The 19,076-nt window shown below is 40.7% G+C and overlaps 1 long non-coding RNA gene and 1 other non-coding gene across 4 annotated transcripts in view; one reads left to right on the top strand and one right to left on the bottom strand.

Moving 5' to 3' along the window:
* The window catches only part of LOC132667606 (uncharacterized), a 40,238-nt gene that overhangs the window by 19,787 nt on the left and 1,375 nt on the right, over nt 1-19,076 (bottom strand). For all 3 annotated transcript variants that reach the window (XR_013555749.2, XR_013555750.2, XR_009605261.3), the window contains exons 2-4: nt 15,285-15,380; nt 11,839-11,949; nt 7,780-8,048 (exon numbers count right to left, since the gene is read on the bottom strand). This is a non-coding gene — a long non-coding RNA (uncharacterized LOC132667606). The remainder of the gene's footprint in view (nt 1-7,779; nt 8,049-11,838; nt 11,950-15,284; nt 15,381-19,076) is intronic.
* Nucleotides 9,638-9,744, top strand: LOC132668066 (U6 spliceosomal RNA). Its single transcript, XR_009605438.1, has one exon. It is a non-coding gene; the product is annotated as a U6 spliceosomal RNA (small nuclear RNA).

Raw genomic sequence — 19,076 nt, 5'->3', positions numbered from 1 at the left:
GTGGTGGATATGGGAGCAGAAAGAAGCGATTTGCCATGAGATCATGATGACTGGTTGGTTATGAAATGAAGGGGCGGAGTCATTAAAAATGAGACTTTTGAGCCAAAACAATGACAATAGTGGTACTGAGAGAGCTGTGGGAACCACATCTCTTTCTAGAGATGGTTGCTCAGAGTAGACAATTGTTCTCCCTCTTTCTGAAGCATCACAGTGTAGTGAAACACAAAACTTAAATGAAATTTCAAATTCCTGCTACACTACATTCACTGCTTGAGTGAAGGCTAAAAATTCAATAGTAAGTTCTCCTCAGGTTCATGTTTTTTTAATTTAGAGAGAGACTTTTTTTTAGGGTAATGTACATACAATCTATTCATATTCCTTTTTATTAAGCATAACAGAAAATATTATGGGTTTCTTAATAAGAATAAGTTTCTATTTCTTGAGTACTTATTTTGTTCCAAGCATTATGCTAAGCATTTTATACACATTGCAGTAATAAACCCTCACAATAGTGCCATGAAGACTGTTACTGTCCTCATTTTGCTGATTAGGAAATTTAAGCACTGAGGAGTTTAGAAAGCTAAGAAACTTATTGCAAAGTACGTGGCTAGTAAATAGTCAACCCATACTTCAAACCGGGTTCTAACTTCAACTTGTTTTATCCGTGGTTACAATGGTGTTCATACTGGCTCTGATTTCTTTTCCTAGCGTCTAGCATTCTCCTGTCAAAAGTTTTGCTCATGTGGGGGGTTCTACAAAATTAACAGGTGTTTTTTTTAACTAGACCCTAATCATTGGTTGTTCAACTGAATTGCTAGTCAGTTTACTCAGCATCTCTAATTCCTTCTTTATTTGTTAAAGCATGAAGTTGACTGAACTCTCCCATGTGCCCAGCACATCAGTCTGCTGCACAAAGTGAACACAGAGACTTTCCTTCTCTGTCTGAAGTTTATCATATGTGGAGAGACATACCCTGAGAAATAAGGTATAGCGTTCTAAAACTATTCAGGGCAACGTTATTCAGAGTCCCAATTAGACTGGCACGATAATAAAGAATTCTATTCTGGAGTCACCAATTTGAGTCCGGTTTGGAGAAAAGTCTATACCTAGTAGGCAAATAACAGCAATAATTGGTATAATAATCTAACGTAAATTATTTCCATTGCCAGTGCTTGCAAAGTGACTAAGGCAATAAATAACTTGAAAAACTTAAAAAAAAAAAACTATACCTTGATAGATACAAACTGAAATACAAATAATTGAGATCATTTTTCAGAATCAGATGAAACAGCTATCTTTCACTGAATCATTCAGATACTTCCTTTTCCAAAATGTTACCTGGGCCTGAACGATTTGTAAATTGCTTCAATGATCTGTTTTGCTTTAGCAGCGGAGACTTAGAATGAGAAAAACACTTCAGGCTGAAGGTTTAGAAGATAAGGCCAGAAGGGAAACATCACAGAACTGAGTGACCTCTGCCTGAAGCAGGGGCAATAATAACAAGTCCACAAGTACAGGAGAGATTGATGACCACTGTTGTCTCCTTGCACTGAGCACAGCATGGTGACAGCACAGTGCCTGGAGCACCGCAGCCTTGTAAATAAGTCCTGAGGCATGAACTCCTGCTTCATAACAAGATCCCTTCCCAACAGGCGCAATGCAGGAAAGGGTAACTCTCTTAGTGAGAGTTGTCTCTTGTGTGAAGTCTCAAAACCAAGTTCAGTGCCCCCCTCCCCGACTCTGTGTAAGGAGAGCATCCCCATTGAAACTCTTGTAAGTTGAAATGACATAAAGTTGAAAAGTAATTACCACTAACTTCTAGGGAAAAGATTTTAAGTGTTCCCAGGCCCAAGAAAGAATCTCTCTTAGGCTTTTCTGGTACCTTAATATATATCTTGCTAATAGATGCACAGAATGAATCAAGATAAAGCACAGACGCTCATAGACATGATTCACAGGCCTGGCCTGTTGAGTAGAGTTCCTGGGGGTGGGAGGAGCGTGCCCCTCTCGATGCTGAGCTGTGTGCTGCTTTGTAACAACCTGATACAAAACAAATGCTGAAGGCTATTTTTGCTTTTCACTTTTTTCCCTAAACACTGAAACCCTCTTCAGACTTCTTCTGGTTATTGAAAGCAGGTACTAAAGTAGGTCTTTTGCTAAAGCAAAGTGGCATACTGCAGCCTTCTGGATCGTGGGGGACACCTGTATTTAGAATAGTTTAGATTGAGGGACGACCTTTCTTGGGACCTTTCTCAAAGAAGAGCCCATTGTGTTCTCAGCCGTGAGTCCTACACTGCTAGTTCCTCATGAACACTGGCCAGTGTGGCATAGCCACCCCCACCTGCTTCATGCTCTGTGGTCTCAGGAGATGAAGCTCTCCTTCCTAAATCAAACACTAAGAGAGGATTGTAAACCTAGGTGGTACTAAACTCAGGGGAAAGGAGAGAAAGAGGACAGTGATTCTTAACGATCTCCAGTATTTTTCTCTCCAGTTTTGCCAGTTTTCTCTCCAGTTTTCTCTTAAAATCACCTCTCTGATGGGGTGCCTGGGTGGCTCAGTCAGTTAAGCATCCAACTTCAGCTCAGGTCATGATCTCGCAGTCTGTGGGTTCAAGCCCCCATCGGGCTCGGTGCTGACAGCTCAGAGCTTGGAGCCTGCTTCAGATTCTGTGTCTCCCTCTCTCTCTGCCCCTCTCCCACTCGCACTCTGTCTGTCTCCATCTCAAAAATAAATAAACATTAATTTTTTTTTTAAATCACCTCTCTGAATTATTCAGGATAAAAGTAGAACACCTGGTAAGCCATTTCATGACTGCTGAGGCCTCTGGCATTAAAAAAGTCAAATAGATGAATAAATGACTTACTTACAAATTCAGTGACTTAGAGGTGGACTCAATAGCTTACATCTGCTTAGTCTCAACCCAAATAATGCTTTAAAAAAGTGTTTCATATTAAGTCACTAAGAGAAGGTATCTTGTGACAATGCTCCATTTATTTATTATTTTTAAATTTTTTTTTACATTTATTTATTTATGTTTTGAGAGACATAGAGAGGCAAAGCACAAGTTGGGGAGGGGCAGAGAGAGAAGGAGACAGAATCCGAAGCAGGCTCCAGGCTCTGAGCTGTCAGCACAGAGCCTGACGCGGGGCTCGAACTCACAAACCATGAGATCATGACCTGAGCCGAAGTCGGACGCTTAACCGACTGAGCCACCCAGGCGCCCCTACAATGCTCCACTTAAATGGGAATTTATCATTATTCAGACGCATCACTAAATTAAACTCACATATCACTGTAATATATCCCAATGCAGCCCTCAGATGAGTCACACAGAGAAATACAGTATGTATTGAAATGCAACCATTTTTTGCCTGTGTGGTAGGACACAGAAGCTATCTTGTTTCACAAGTATAACATGATGGTTTTTATGGGGGAAGTAAAGGATAATTTATCCAGTGGGGGAGGAATGTAATTAGCTTGAATATAGAGTATTGGAATTGGGCCAGCACAATAGCCAAGTTACTGAAAAAAAGATTCCATTTTGGATACCAAAAATTAAAATAGTGTCCCCCTAGGGACGCCTAGGTGGCTCAGTCGGTTAAGCATCCAACTTTGGCTCAGGACATGATCTCATGGTTCATGGGTTCAAGCCCCAAGTTGGGGTCTGTGCTGACAGCCCAGAGCCTGAAGCCTGCTTCAGATTCTGTGTGTGTGTGTCTCTCTCTCTCTTTCCCTCCCCTGCTTGCTCTCTCTCTCTTTCAAAAATAAATAAACATTAAAAAATAATAATAAAATAAATAGTGTCCCCCTATAGAAGCTTTATTCTCATGGTTATTTTCTCTCTCTCTCTCTCTCTCTCTCTCAAAGCAGAAAATATCACGTAATAAGATACTAAGGGATTTGTCAAAAATAACATTTGTCAAGCATCCACTGCATGGTAAGCACTGTGTTAAATAGTTTCCATTTTCACAATGACTCTGTGCCAGTCTGTACAGCCAAACTCCTTCCACATCCCCCCCCCAAATGTCTGTCCTTTGCCCCTCTCTGAGCCTGAGAGTGATCCCCTAGTGATATAATGCACTTTCAGAGAAAAGGACCTGGGAAGAGGCCTGAGCAGACTGGAATTAGGCTTGGGCCCTGAGGCAGAAAATTCTAGGGTCCCTGGAACCTGGATGATGGCCTAAAAGGCGGGGTGGCCACAAAGAGCACAGGTTCTACAGGAATGTGCCCCTTGACCGTGCATACTCCTCAATCCCAACCCCAGCAGCCAGAACAGGGACGTGGAGCCTGGTACGGACCCCCCACGTACTATTCCACCTCCTGCCTGGGCCTGAGGCTAGTGCTACCAAACTGGGTCTGACTCCAAAGCTTATGCTCTTAACCACGAGGCTACATAGCTTCATAGAACACAAAAGGTGTTTGAAATTTGCTAGTTGAATGAGTGATTGTATCGAGAGACCCAGTACCTGGAGTTTAATGAGTAAGACTTGAATATTACCTATGAAACAAAATTGAAAAAATGCTGGGCCATAAAAGCAAAAGAACTCTGATCATCACCAGTTTTCAAACCTGTGACATTCGGTTAGACTTTCCGTGAGGGGTATCTTGCAGCTTAGCTGTCCATGAAGGCAGTTATTTCCTAGCGCACAGGTTCCAGCATGCTGGATTTTTGATCAGAGTTCAGGACTCCACATTCTCCCCATGATAAGCCATCTCAAACAAGCCCAGAGGCAATACTGGGGTAATAGGAGAAGAATAACCCCAGGTTATGTTGCTTAACCTGCTGTATATTTTTACGGGGTGGGTGGGGGGGGGAGGTTTCAAGAAGAAAATAAAGGAAGTGAAAGTCAATCTAATCAGCACCAAAAATAGTCTCAGCAGGACTTCCTGGTAACACGTCAAGGTATTGATTCATTTATATTGTTTTTAAGTAAAATAACCCTTAGATGGATATTTAGAGGTTTTTATTAGTCTTTTTACAACAGAAGAAATTTTTTTAAAAATAAACTTTTTAATGATTCCGAAATATGGCATATGCTCTTTGTCAATAATTTTGAAAATGTGGAAATGTACATTGAAAAATCAACCATAACCCCACCAACAAGACAACGATCATTAGTGTTTATTGCACTTTTCTATGCTAAAACCATAACCAGTCACTCAATGACAGCTTCTCTTTTCTCCTAACGTTTATAAGCATTCTCCCATACTATTAAGAATCTTTGGGTACATCAATTTTATTTTTTTTTAAGTTTATTTATTTATTTTTGAGTGTGAGAAAGAGAAAGAAAGAGCATGCCCAAGCAGGGGAGAGGCAGAGAAAGAAGACAGAAAGGAGCCAAGTAGGCTCCTTGCTGTCAACATGGACCCTCATGCAGAGCTCTATTCCACGAACCATGAGTTCATGACCTGACCTAAAATCAAGAGTTGGACACTTAATGGCTGAACCGAGGGAGCCACCCAGGTGCCCCTGGATACATCAATTTTTAATAGCTACATAGTATCCTATCATGTAGATTTATTTAGGGTTAACAAGGTAACTCTATTTTCATTTTGTTTGGGGGCTTTGTTTCTTTCTGTTTTTGCTTGTATTTTCCCCTTGATGAATAATACTGTATTTGCCTTATTTTGCCTTCAGTATAATATTTTTCACATACATACGTAATATATAAACACATAAATATATTTTAAGAAGTAGGATGACTGAGTCAAAGGGACAGAGTACTACTAAGATTCTGCTAAATTGCTGTCTAAATCTGTGGATCCAGTTTACACACCATATTCTCATTCTACCTCCACCATCAGCATGGAGCATACTGTCATTTGTTTGAATATTTGAAAATTGATACGTAAAGATGGCATCCCATTGCTGGAATCTGTATTTATTTTTAAAAAGGCAATTTAAATAGATAAAATTATGCCACATTGACCATTGAAACATATTAAAAGATCATTTTATCTAATTGTTAAAAATACTTCCTGACCTTTAATCAGTAATAAATACATGATATATATCTCTTGAATTTACACGGTTCTAAAAAATTTTATTTCACTTATTGCTATTTTTAAAACCAGAGTTGGAGACGTCCTTGGCTTGGTCTACAGAAAGGGCAGACTTTGGGGCACATATTCAAAATTCAAAATTGAGTTAAAATGATTCCACTTTACACCTGAAAACCATATTCTTATGTCTCCAAATTCAACTGCTTAAGATTCACAGTGGCTTGTACCACTAGTTTCTTAACTTAGCAGCAGCCTCCCTCAATTTATCTTCTTTACATTTATGACATTTTATTTTTGTTACACTTCCCATTTTCCATATTACTGTGTGCCATATGCTCATTTATCAAAAGTCAAACCTAATTTTTTTGGTAGGCATCAGTGAGAATTATGTTATCACCATTTCAGCTAAATATACTTAAACACAAACAAACAAAAAAGAAAAAGGAAACAGGTATGAGCATCACCAGCCTGGAGGGAGACTCACTCGCTAGAAAAGCATCTGCACAGCAACTTGCAGGATGTGGGATTTTTGCCACTGACTTTTTTTTTCCATTCATGGTCTCACTTGTGAACAGTAGGAGTGAAGGGAGCTGGTTGGTGGTCTGTGCCTGTCCAGTCAATGCTGGGAAACTGTCAGGATTACAATGCTCCTTTGTTGGCTGGCTTGGCAACTATGCCAAGAGCTGAATGGGCCACAGAGACTGAACTAGTTATGACGACTGCTTGGTCCTCTCAAATGACCAGAGGCCCTCCCACCTCTTTGCCCGGCCACCCTGGGATGACAGTATGGATGTGGAGATGCTCTGATTCCTCCCACAAGTTGGCTAATGGAAAATTTTGACTTCCTCACAATCAATTTCTATCTAATTCAGTTAAGAGTTCCGATCTCACTTTTAACTTACAAAAAGGAAGGAAGGAAGGAAGGAAGGAAGGAAAGAAGGAAGGGAGGGAGGGAGGGAGGGAGGAAGGGAGGAAGGGAGGGAGGGAGGAAGGGAGGGAGGGAGGGAGGGAGGAAGAAAGAAAAGCAGATTAATAATATAGAAAGTAAAACATGAAAATCGTATGGTATGATGTGCTAATCTCTCTCACTGAAATTGTGTGGTGATGGTTGGCAATGGAGAGTAAAGGATAAAAAAAATAAACTCAGAACAAAACAGAAAAAGAAGCTCCCCAGGATGATATTCATGGGAAAAATCTGATTTGACCGATTTAGGTCATCATGACTTTTCATGCTTATTTTTGTCATATCGTATTTCCTGGAGCCCCAATTTTCAGATTTAGGTGCAGCCCCCTCCCCCAAGAACACAAAGAAGGAAACTGAAGACTATGAAGCAGGTAGGACAAAAAGATTACTAAACTAAAAGTGCGTTGTTTTTTAACAGCTTTCTGCTAACCCAGACTCCTGGTTTTATTTAAGAAACCCACTGCCTTTGAAAATACACAGGGTCTTTTCAATAGCAAAAGATCAAATGATGTTAATCAGGCAGTGGGGCCTAATCCTTTAATGCAGCTGTCTCTTTACATTATAAACATTCCAGCTATATAAGTGGGAATGATTTTTATCTTAGCTTGTCTTTTCTTCTTCTTCTTCTTCCTCTTTCCCCCCTCTCTCTCTGTCTTTCCCTGCTTCTCTGTAGCTGTCTCTAAATCTTAACTTGCTCACAGTACAGAATTTGCTTTCTTCTACCTGGTTTCTAACCCCCATCAAGGAACAATCTGTTGTGCCTCAGAACGAAAGAAGACAAGAAGATGGGGAACTAAGTGCATCCACTTGCCTTTTCTTCTCTGTGCTCCCCACACTTTTGGTTGGTCACTGTGGACGATGTTCTTCTGGAAAGACCACATCTACAGGGCATCACACAAAGCTCAGGCTTCTCCCTGCTGGTCACCTCTCTTCTTCCTCGGCTGTTGCTTTGGCCTGATGGATTCAGGTTCACTTCTCACAGATTTCTTCTGCCTTTAGAGCTGCTCTCAACAACTTTTTTTGAGGCCATCTTTTCTTCAGAATAAAATAATCATAGTTTGAATTATGTGGCATGTTTAACTGGAAGAAATGATTATGGAGGGAAGAAAGAAATATGACAGTTTTCTTCAGATATTTGATCTGACATCCTGCTGGAGTAAGATTGGACTTCTGGAGGAATAGAAAAGCATTAGAGCAATGACTCTTAAACAGGGCTGTGGTGGTAAATAGAGTCACTTAGGGACCCCTTCAGGTTATAGCCCCTTTCTCTACTGAGATGCTGATGTACCTACAGTAGAGTACCACTGTTGTCCACAGGAGTATGACCTATTTTCTAGAAGAATTAGGATGGAAAAAATGGAGAGATCCATCCAATTGGATTATAAATCCCACAAGATCAGCTAAACTATATATAATTTTCTCATCTTTTTATTCCTAAGGACTAACAGGGCCTGACATGTAGCAGATACTATGAAATGCTTCTTGAACTATTGTTTCATTGATGGATTAAAAAAAAAAGAACTTCGGGTAAACAAATTTCATTTTAACATAAGTAGAATGATTTAATAAGAAGTACTGTCCAAGGTGGGTCATCATGAGAGACAGTGAGTTTTCCATCTTTGGAGGAATTCAAGCATAAAACAGGGACACTGGTACATAAGCTAGATAGTTGACCATACCTGGGAGGTTAACACAGGGGCAGCCAACTTGGCTAGGAGGCCAAGGAAAATTCCAACGCCTTCTATTTCATGAACACAAAGATATTCATTACTTGAAAGGTATAAAAAGATGCATCCTGTGATACCATCAGTTTAAACCAGGGGACCAAATACTTGTGCCTTGCTTTCTGGGAGTTGTGTGTTACATTTGAACCATAGTTTATTAAATCCTAAGTTTTTAATTTCTATTTACAATCCTTCAGGTTTTTCTTTCTAACTAAGAATAGCATTTGTACCTTTGAAAGTTTGCAAGAATTTGGTCTGGTACATACAAGCTCAATGCTGTGGCTTAGGGATCCTAAAAACCCAATTCCTTCTACCTGCAGAATCAAACCTAAGGCTACCTCGTTGGCACACTAATTTGCAACGCAAATTTTTAAATTAGTTTACAGGTGGCCCACAAGAGAATACAAACATTTCTTGAAACATTGGAAGTTTTTTAAAGATTTCTCTCCCCTCCCCCACTCTCACCCTTCTCTTTTTACCCTTTTTCTTCTTTCAGTGCTGAACGAAGTTTATCATCCAAAGGAATGCGATGCCTTGATAATCACTTTTTGGATATTCATGCATGCCACATTCATATATACTGAACATCTGCAGCCCATTAAAAGGAAAGAATAAAGTGGTAAGGCTCCCGCCCAACCGTCAGGTTGTGGTGATGATCTTTTGGTGAAGTGCGCCATCTGTCATCAGAAACCAGTATGGCCTCTCTGTGGGCCAGAGTCAAAGGAACTGTCAACCAGAGGAGTGAATCTGTGTTCATTAGCATTTCCTCTTTGCACAGCATTTGACCACTTTTTCTACCAACAATGGCAAAGGACCTGAGACTATATATCCATCCTGCCTGTTGCAGTGGAAGCAGCCAGGTGGGTGCTTTGAAAATAAAACCTGAGCTTCCCACGTCAAAATGTTTTTTCACCACCCGTGAATTCACGTAAAAAAGAGTAACGGGTGCTCGCTTTGGCAGCACATATATTAACATTGGAACAACACAAAGAAGATGAGCATCACCTCTGCACAAGGAAGACATGCAAGTTCATGAAGCATTCCATATTTTTAGGAAGTACCTAGAATTTTTCAACTAAACGAATATATCCTCTGGGTTCTGCTGTGGCCCAGACAGTGTTAACTTTTTTTTTTTCCGTTGTGGGTTTTGATTTTTCTCCCCCAGAAATTGGTTTTATTTGATGTGCCCAAGTCTTAGGTTTTTCAACAAAGAAAAAAAAGTCTCCATAAAAATGAATAAATAATAAAAAATAATTTTAAAAGAATAATGGAAAGTTCACAATCTACTTCTCAGCCTGGACCATTCTTAAAAGTTCTGGATCTTCTGCTGAATAACACAAATCTCAAAATATGATTCAGATTAAGAACTATTCTTTAGAAGTATAGGGATCTTAGAGGTCTTCTGGGGTTCTCCTGTTACAGACGAGGAGCCTGGGGTCCAGAGTGGTGTAGTGACTACATCATACACTTCCTTTGTTGACTCCTCACCCAACTGATGACTACCCTAGGGTCCTTTCCTTTGGACCACTCTTCCCTCACTTGAGTTCACAGAATTTTGCAGCTTAGAGGGTATTGGAAATATTGGGACTGTATAAAAGCTTACTGTAATATCTCAGGCTGTAACTGAACAGCTTTCTTACCTTTAAACTCTACTATGTTCTGTTTGTATTAATAAAGTGCAGACCTCTCTATTTATAACACATAAAAAACACAGATGTTGATTGCAAATAGTTTTACAAATCACTGCATATGTCTCCAAAATCATTCATGTAAAATATTTGGAAAAGCATTTCCGATTCTTCTTCCTTTGCAGGGAGTTTTAAGTAATTTAAAATATATACCATTATGTATTATTTGATATTCATGCAGTTTTTCCTATATAGCTTGTTTGACTTTTAACAGAAACTCTTGGAGATAATGTATTCTCAGTGCCAATGGCAGAAATTTTACCTAATAATACATTATTTACTATAAAGGGGTGCTGCTATTGGAGGAGAAAGGCAACGGGCTAAGGATGAGAATTTTGGGTTCAAGTGTCTGCCACTTAGTAGCTCTGTGACTTAACCTAAGTTAGTAAACTCTTTGTTGGAGGCACGTGTATCCATCAGCAGGGGCAGGAAGGACAGTGGAAGGGAAGGGAGAGGTAAGAAAATCTAAACTGTCTTTCTCACTGGATTTCTGCTAGCCTCAAATCCAATAACATCCTTGAAAGCTCTTTGAATCTTATAAATCAAAATCAAGTTAGTATTACGATGGCCAGAGCGTTTGCTCACTGCCATGTAGCATGCATGTTAAATGGAAGCACTGTATTTAAAGGTTAAAAGCTGGGTTCTTTGATCTGCCAATTTGGATGAAATCTCGGCCTCATCACTTACTAGCTGTGCACTCTTTGGTGAGTTACACAACCTGCCTAAACTCGACATTCTGAGGGAATACTAATTTAATGAACATTTTATGGAGTTGGGTTAAGATTAAGTTCAGTGATGCATGCAAGGTACCAGGTGGGATGCCCAGCCTCCAGCAAATAAACATTCATTTATTTTAGTATTATGATATTCCTGGCTCTTGCTGTTCTTATGGTTCTACAGGATAAAGAATCTGGAATAGTTGGGTTTCTTAACCCTCAAAACGTTTTCCTTAGGTCTCTTCATCTACGTATACAGCTCTAGCTGAGATATCACCTCCAAGGGCATAGAGCAAATCTGAGTGTCATGAAAAAAAGAAACCCACCATGAACAATAGAGATTCCTGAGTTTGAGAGCTAATCCAAGAATATCTGCTCTTTTTTCTGCCTTTATCACTCCTGTCTTCAGAACTGTCCCCACAGAAAAATTCTACTCCAAGAGAAGAATCGACTTCAGGACGTCTTCTTGACTCTACAACTAGTAATCTCACACTCCTTATAAATTTATGGTCTTATAAATGTCATATATATATACATATACATATTTTTTTCATTTGTATTACAAAAAATTTGCTCTATTTCCCTTATTTTTACTTTATATCCTCTTTTAGATTATGAACTTCACAAAGGCTAGACTCCTGTTTTTTCTCATTGCAACCAATATTCAACTTCTGTGAATGACCCAAGGATCATTAATACCTTGGCAATTACATAAACTTGGATTCATGCTGTGCCTCTTTACCTCCTTGTTGGGTATCCTTGGGAAAGTTGCTTCAGATCTCTGAACCTTAGTTTCTTTGTTCATAAAGCGAAGGCAATCTTGCAGAGTTTCTGTGAGTCTTGGAAGCAATACCTAGAAATACATCATAAGTCTTCAGTAAAAGGTCACTATCAGTGTCTCTAAGTCATCTGTCATGATTATCACTACCATGGTGGCCATCAACTCTATGCCTATCCCTAGGTTTTGACCCAGATTTCCAAGAACCAAAATAAAATACAGGAAAGTAGAAAGATAGAAAAAGTCACAGAAGTGTAGAGAGAGGTGAAAGCTTTCTGTAAGTCCAAATTAACACAGAACAATAAATTATTTCATGATTCAGAAAGGCCCAGCAGGCTTCGGGCTGCTGATGAAAAGGAACCCTGATTACATGGTGCCACCTAGTGGAAATCTTCTAATACTACAGGCGGTGTCTAAACGGCGGGGAAATAATTGCCAAAGGAGCCAAACTCCAAGAAGTTTGTATTTCTTCTTGTCTTTACTGAGAAGGCGAGAACGCACTGCTTATTCTCACACCCTCCTCTCTTACCCATCCTGAACAGGGATGTGGACAGTATACACATATCTGTTCAACAGCACTTTACTCTTTTGCTTGTTACTTCTTCATTAATAGATCCTCTCTGAGCTTATAGATCAACTCAGTAGCAACTAGTTGGCAGTGGACCAACATTAATCACAAAGTAACAAAGGATGATGGGTTAATTTTTCATTAACTGAGTTAAACTGAGGCCTTGATACCTATTCAGAATTTTTTTCTCATCTCAAAAGAAGGAAGAAAATGCTCATTAATAGGGAAAGTTTAAAGAAAAAATATTTTATCTGATAGTGCAGCCTGCAATTATTTACTGACAATTATTATTTTTTAAACACAATGATAAGTAAAAGAAAAAAAATAACTAATGGGGCACCTAGGTGGCTCAGTGAGTTGGGCAGTCAGCTCTTGATTTTGGCTCAGGTCATGATCCCAGGGTTGTGGGACTGAGCCCTGCGTCAGGGTCCGCACTGAGTGTGGAGCCTGCTTAAGATCTCTCTTCCCTCTGCCCCTCTCCCCGGCCTACACTCTCTATCACATTAAAAAAAAAATGTATATTTAAACGCAATGTGGAGTCCTATATAGACATTCAGTCCTGAATCTCTGGCACAGAGAAAAGGAGCAGATTCAATTATCCCTTTATCATTCATTCACTTGTTTATAGTAGAATCTGTGAAGACAAGCTAACTCCGCTAACAGGGGAGTGTTCCAACAGCCCAAGCACAAAACAACATATACCTCGACTTTGAGGAAATGTTGTTTTATAGGTTAGAATTTTAGAATTGGAAGGCACTTTAAAAATTAGATGGTCCAGCTCCTTCTTTTATAGATGAAATTCTATTTATCTTACTCCTATTGTATGATTTTGTGTTTTAACCTTGATTGCTGTGCTAGGTTTTGTTACAGAACTGTCTGGCTCTATTAACAAGTAGAGCTATAAAACACCTTCTACAATGTGTCATTTACTGGGAGAGAGTGGGCCTGGGAGAGAATTAGAAACAGCTGAAGGCACATACAGGCTCATAGCTGCTCCCATTTGAAGGCAGTTTACAAGCTCAAAAGAGAGAATAGGAAGCAGCAGAAGGAGCAGAACAGATGTGGCTGCTGCCGTGGCTGTGGTGGTAGGTGGACCGTGCGTGGGCTTGGAGACAGGAAGGATCTCCTGGAAGTCTGATAGCTTCCTCCCCAGCTCCTTGCCACCCCAGCCTCACCCGGGCACAGGAGAAGAGGGGCACATGTGTCTCCCAATCCAGGATACTCTTGCTTCACACAAAATCTGGAGTCTTTAGATCAATGGCATCTCCTCTGGTAGAAGTTGGCAACCGTCTCCCAGAGACTGGTTTTGTTCCTCAGATTAACATTTTAAGCTCCTGATTTGTGCCACTCTACGAACGCCTTTGGGCAAGATGATTCTGTCCCCAAATGGGTCTCCCTTCTACGTTCCCCTCCCACTTGCCATTTTCTTGTCACCGTATCTAGGGGAATGTCAGGCTAGGCTTTAGGTTCTGTGGATAAAAGATGGTTTGGACAGTGTCTACCTACAAGAATCTTTCTGTCTAGTGTCAGCCGTCATGATAAAACGAAGAAATATTCCATGAGCTCAGATATGGACTTCTTAAGTTAAAGAATTCTTAAAGTCGGAGCCTGTTCCTTATGATAAAGATGGGGTGATAGAGCAGCTAAAGGTACCTGTACAACTATGACTATATTTTAGTCTCTGAAGATGGACACCTACAGAGAAGATGTGAGGGCTTACCAGAAAACTGATGCAAAGGAATTATTTACTCAGATAATTTAAAATAAAACAAAACAGTAATGTTGCCTTTGTACACGTAGGAATCCTTCACCCTGTAATCCAGATACGTGCAAAGGTGACTATCTCACCTTTTGATGGCGGTTGGCCTGGAGCCAAACCGTCCTTGCTCTGCTTAAGGTTAGCTGGAAGAAGGCACCTCGTCCCTGGCAATGTGTTTGCCATCACCCTCAGCCACCACAGGCTTGGAGAGCTCAGCTGCTGCCCATCTCGGCAGGAAGTCTTCCCGAGCTCTTTAGTTACAGTCTGGTTTTACAGGGGAGGTACACGCTCTGACTTCTCTCCTGCACTGCAGTCCTACGCTGCAGGCAAGAGAAGTGGCAAAAGAGAACAGAGCCCCATCTCCTTCTCACGAATAAGCATTCCTCTCGTACTGTTCCTTCCCTCCCACACTTACTATCCCACGTTGACGGTCTGTGAGAGGAGTTGCTCCGCTTTTACCTAGTTACAGAAATGATCAAAACCTTCCTCTAATTTCCCTGATCTCTGCAAGGCGTCCGTCAGGAGCTTTTCTGTGCCTCTGAAGAAAGAGGGGTTACATGTGAAACTTGTTTGTTTTATTTCCTTACCCATTTTATTTTTTTTCAAAGTTTATTTATATTTGAGCGGGGGGGGGGGGGGGTGGGCAGAGAGAGAGAGGGAGAGGGAGACAGAGAATCCCAAGCAGGTTCCATGCTGTCAGCGCAGAGCCCAATGCAGGGCTAGAATTCACAAACCACGAGCCAGATCATGACCTAAGCCGAAATCAAGAGTTGGATGCTTAATTGAGCCACCCAGGCACCTCTATTTCCTTATTCATTTTAATATAAACATAACATCAGTTTTCTGCCTCTTATAATTCATCAACAATATAAGGAATTTAATTGTAAGCATTTTCTCCTTGGCCCCACAGACTGTGGCACTGGTGACATTTTGTGCCAGGTGATTCTTTGTTGTGGGAGGTTGTCGTATGCCCGTAGGAATTTTAGCAGCAGCCCTGGCCTCCGCCCACTAGGTGCAACCCCCACTTTATGACAACCCAAAATGTCTCCAAACATTGCAAGTGTTCCCTTGGGGCAAAATCACCTTGAGGTTGAGAACCACTGATGTAGGTCAACTATTAACTTCTTTTATAATCTATGAAGATACAGCAGGCAGAAGCAATATTTCTTCCTCGAATATCTTAAGGAGGAAAAAAAGAATTTGGATCTTGGTCAGACTTGGTCTCTACTCTGTTCAGTCAGTTGCTAAAGCATACTTATGATTGTTTTCAAGGGAGATTGTCTCAATTGATCTACTGCTCTCTATTCTCTCCCCCAATTCTTTACCTAAGTAGTTACAAAATCTATTTCATGCATAGAGTCTCATTTAATACTTACAATAATAAGAAACAGGTACGGACAGGCAGCTGGCTGGGGAGCAGCAGGATGTCATGTAAAGAAAGAGGTGGAGGAAGATGGCACCACCATTCCCTGGCTACAAAACTGAGGCCAGTTTGTCAGCTTCTGTGCAACACAATTTTCTCATGTGAAACGGGGGATTATTAATAGCTAGGAGGGAGGCTGGGAGGGTTAAAGCGCGGTGAGCTGTGTGACAACACACATCATAGCAGAGGCTCCATCAGTTGTAGCTTTTTTTTTTTTTACTGTAACACCAAGACCACAGCATTGTGTGCGACACCACAGCTGCATAGCTAGCAACTTTCTCTTTCTGGTTACAGATCTCTGGAAGGATCTGTTCACCAGAAAAGTCCTCAGAAGCAACTCAACTTGTAGACCATTTAAGGATATTCACGGATTCACCTGAAATGTATAGTGAGCCCAAGGGAAGAAGCCGTCTAGAGAGAGCCTACGAATTTCATCTTTTCTTCCAACTGACTCAAGTAAGTGGTGCCAAATAGTTTTCCTTGCCCATTGCTTAACACGGACGATCCTTCTGGAGAGACAAGTTGATTCAGATTTCCTCCAACACTACTGATTGACCTTGAAATAAGTCACTGGTTTGGTAGTGATTTGGCAGGGACCAAGGTTTGGGATTGCCAATTTCCCTTCTTTGGGGGAAGAAAAAAGGGTCAAGGCCGGTCGTCCAATATGAGGAGTCACTCTTAGCTTCCTATTGCTGCTTTACCACATTACCACAAACTTAGAACACACTTCATCCAGCAAAAATTTATTATCTAACAGTCCTGGGAGTCAGAAGTCCAAAACAGGTCTCACTGGGCCAACAGAAAGATGTTGGCCAGGCTGCATTCCTTTCTGGAGGTTTGAGAGGAAAATCTAATTTTCTTGCCTTTTCTACCTTTTAGAGATTGCCATTTTCCCTGGCTCATGACCACCTTCCATCTTCAAAGCCAGCAATGGCCAGTTGAATCTTTTTCACATGGCATCACTATGATACTTACTCTTGTGTCCCCTTCTTCAACCTTCAAGGCCCGTCTAGATAATTCAACATAATCTCCCTATTTTAAATCCAGCTGATTAGCAAACTAAATTTCATGTGCTCCCATTCCCCTTGGCCATGAACTATAACATATGCACAGGCTCTGGAGATTAGCAGACAGACGTCCTTGGGAGGCCATTACTCTATGTACCATAGTCGCTTCTTGTTGGTATTTTTCATGACAAGGAAGCAATAAAGCCCTGTTATAAGCCCTGACCAATCTTTACAGTTTAGAAAAGTAATAAGGTGACAGTACTTTTTGAATTGTCATAACAATTTATTTTTGGATAATAAAATCCCCTCAGATCCATTATCATCTTTAAAATAGGGCCTCTCAAAAATAATATATGCCCAATTTCTTGTCAACTTAATGTCTTCTGACTCCTGATAATTTAGGCAACTGGAGAAAGTCTTTATAGCTTGCTACACAAAGTAAAGAGAGCTCACATGCATTTTGCAAAGCAAGTTGCAAATACATGTAGAGATACCCATGAAGACTAAATGAACCCTGTGTGAGTAAGGAAATCAAAAGGAAATCAAGGCACTGTTGGCAAAAGAAGCGGGCAGGGCCGCTCAAAAAGAGAACTTACAGGTTGCACTGCACATCCACCATCTGGCTTGCAGTCCCATTGCTTCACGGCACCCATCTCTAGAATGTTCCTCATTATGTACTTCTGCAAATCAAACATCCTCCTCTTTTTTATTCTACTGGACCTTTTGTTTGTTTAGTTTTGTTTTCCTCCACGGGACCTCACCACTTTATCTCTGATCCTTCCTTCATCTGGCACCACCTAGCCCATCACCCTAACCAGTTTTAACATATGCGCCCCCCCCACCCCACCATCCTTGGCATTCATTCAGTCCTTAGTCATATTTACACCTGTTATCCCATTCTCCAAAACATTATTTTATGCCTTCACTCTCCATAATCATCCAAACCTCCTCTTCCACTCACAAATGTTCTGGTTTCCTTTCCTTCCAGAAGCATAGTAAGACTGTACCCATAGCCCCACTTTGAATTAGATATGGCAGTGTTGCTTATTTTGGCCAATGACACGTAGAAGGGTGATATAACACTTCCAGACAGAGGCTCTAAGTGGCAGTATGTCACTCTTCTCTTTTCAGTGTCAGCCATAGAGGAGCACAGAGAGCCTCTAGCCCCATGGATGAGTCAGAGCAGCATTCCCAGGCTGATCAACAATAGACATTTAGCAAGAGAGAAACACGCCTTTGATGTGTTGAACTGCTGCAATACAGAGGGAGGTTGTTTGTTACTACAACATAACCTAGTCTAGATCTTGCTTTTTATTTCAGTGAGAAAACAGAAGCAACCAGAAGAGAACTCTACAATCTCCAATGCCCACATCTGCCATAAATTAGTTACCGTACACTTTCCTTCTTCTTGTATTATGGATGAATTCTCCATATTCCTAAAGTTAATCTTTCAACTTATACACTAGATTGCATCCTCTTTTACTTACTCAAGGCCATCATTACAGCATTTCTCTCCTTTGTCTCTTATATCATGATTTTTTTCCCTTGCTAGTTACTAGATTACCTCTATCAGTAAACATACTATAATATCTCTAGTCTTAAAAAAAAATCCTCCAGTAGCCCCACTCTATTTGAAATGAGTTGAAATACTCACTCCTGTTTTCTCTGGAACGATCTCCAGTTAGGGTTCTGTTTGCCTCTCTACAGTGAAACTGCTCTTACTATCATCACGAATGACACTGAAAATATTAAGTCCGGTAATCAAATCTCAATCCTTATCCGACATAACATTGACTTGGCTGACCACGGTTTTTTGGGGGGAGGCAGATTAATCCTCAGAGACTGAGTTTGTCTGTCCCAGGAATTTATTTTTCACAGGTTCGCTGTAGGAATTTTATAAACCAATGACATACAGGATAATGTCTGTTAATAACCCAGTAAAGAATAACATACTCCAAACCAATGACAGATTAATCACACTATTGTTCCAGGCAAGGGAAGATGAAAGAAAGACCATATTTAGTTGAAGTGTTCCTTTATACCAGTTGATACTCAGGAGAGCTGGCTTAGCCAATCAACCGCTGGCAGCGCAAAACTAAAAATCCCCTGTTGCTAGTTGCATGTTACTGCTGATCAGCAAAGTCTCCTTGGTCTGCCATTGCTTGGGTTTTGCACTGAGGGTAAGAATTGTCTTTACAGCAGCAGGCGTTAATTGCCCCAAGGTCTTCTGTGAACTGTGGTCAGCGGAGACAGTCACCTCGCACAGAGCAAACACTCTCTGATAGTCCTTACAAACTCTTCGTATTTAGAGTCTTAATGTCCCCCTTGCCATAGCTGTTTCTTCCTTCATACGTTTTTACTGCTAAGCCCCCAGCACCTGAGCTCCTAAGTGCTTATAAACAACAACAGACGTGATGTCCTTAGCCCGTCGCAGCTTACTTCATT

This window comes from Panthera onca, chromosome B2 (assembly GCF_046562875.1).
Source record: "Panthera onca isolate mPanOnc1 chromosome B2, mPanOnc1 haplotype 2, whole genome shotgun sequence".
NCBI classification, from domain to species: domain Eukaryota; kingdom Metazoa; phylum Chordata; class Mammalia; order Carnivora; family Felidae; genus Panthera; species Panthera onca.
Note: the sequence above shows the minus strand (reverse complement) of the source record. Positions and strands in the feature narration are given on the sequence as shown.